Consider the following 1,514-nt stretch of genomic DNA (forward strand, 5'->3'; position numbering starts at 1 on the left):
TTTCCTATATGAAATGTAGATATTTATCTGGCATCAAAACTAAACATACCAAAGCACCTGTGAGTTTACGCTTCACCGCATTAGAAGGAAAATTATTTTATGAAAATAGACATAAAAAATGACGTTCAATCAAATCTGAATCCGGGACCCCTGCAATCACCGAGGTATTTGAAGTGGAGTTCCTCTCGGTGTCTGCTCATGTTCACCCAGCGTTGCTATGACAGCCCTCGGAGAAACGTTGCAGCAACATTGTCTGCGTGCTGCCCAGCTGATGCACTTGAGGTCTCTATGGCAACCAGAATGGCATCACGTGACTGTGAAGGACAATCAGAGCCAATCAATGGGACAATGGTGAGAGACAAAAAAAAAATACAAGATAAGGATCAAATCACAAATTATGCTTCTTCGTCACTTTTATTCCTGCTTTGCCAAAAAAATGTGTGTTTTTACGTTTGCTTGTTTTCCTTGTTTACCATTGTCTTACTGTTTATGCAAGCCTGTGATGACTGTGTGTTGTCGGTGTATAGGATGTATAGGGGGGAAGAACATGAATGCCTTTTTCTATTTTAGGACATTGACTGACTTTTAACAACGATGTTGCTGTTACACTGCAAAGCAAAAGCTTTAAAAAGGAACCTAATGTGAAACTCGATTTTGAATGATTTCTTTAATGGGTCTTTAATTGAATTATTTTTTAAAAAGCTGTATTTTCTTTAAGAAACACTGGATTCAGTTCTAACCATAACCTTTAGACAGAAACAACCTTTTTTTTAAGACCCACTGGAACCTGCTTTGTACGGTTGCGATAGCCTACTAAATATATTATGTAATTTCAGTCATTCTTTGGAAATATGACAATTATTTCCACATGTACAAAAAGAAAAAAAATTATTTATCTTAATTTTATTGCCTTTTGTGTTTCATTAAAAAAAAAAAAAGATTCTTATGAAATAAAAAAAAACGTGTGTGTGTTTTTTCTTTCCTGCTGGGTGTGAGTCTCCTGAATGACGCCTTGTGTTCATCAGTGCCGATCATTTGTCCGCTGTGAGAAAATTGACCTCGGGAGAAAGTGCGGAAAGACAGAGAAGGGAGGGGGAACAGAAAAAAAGACAAACACGAGCGGAGGAAGCAATTTGAAACTGAAGCTGTGTCCGACAGAGGGAGGGAAGAATGGGGAGAGAAAGGGAAACTGTATCTAGCAGCGTTTTCACGAGAGACGATGGGCGGGATAAAGTCTCCCCGGGCTGTACAGGTGGGTCAGGTATTCAGAATAATAAAAACGGAACAGCACCATTAAGAGAACAAAGCCAGGGGATCGGCTTTCAGCCTGCAAATATTACAAACCCGGATACATGTGTGTGTGAATGCAACTTGCTCACAAAATAAAACATTTAGGCCACGATGATATTATCCATGCCGTGTGAATGCATTCCTGTACTTCCATGAGGTTGCTGCTTTTCTCTGTGTGTGTGTGTGTTCGTGTGTGTGTTCGTGTGTGTGTAGTGTGTGTAACA

Source organism: Limanda limanda, chromosome 21 (genome assembly GCF_963576545.1).
Source record: "Limanda limanda chromosome 21, fLimLim1.1, whole genome shotgun sequence".
NCBI lineage: Eukaryota > Metazoa > Chordata > Actinopteri > Pleuronectiformes > Pleuronectidae > Limanda > Limanda limanda.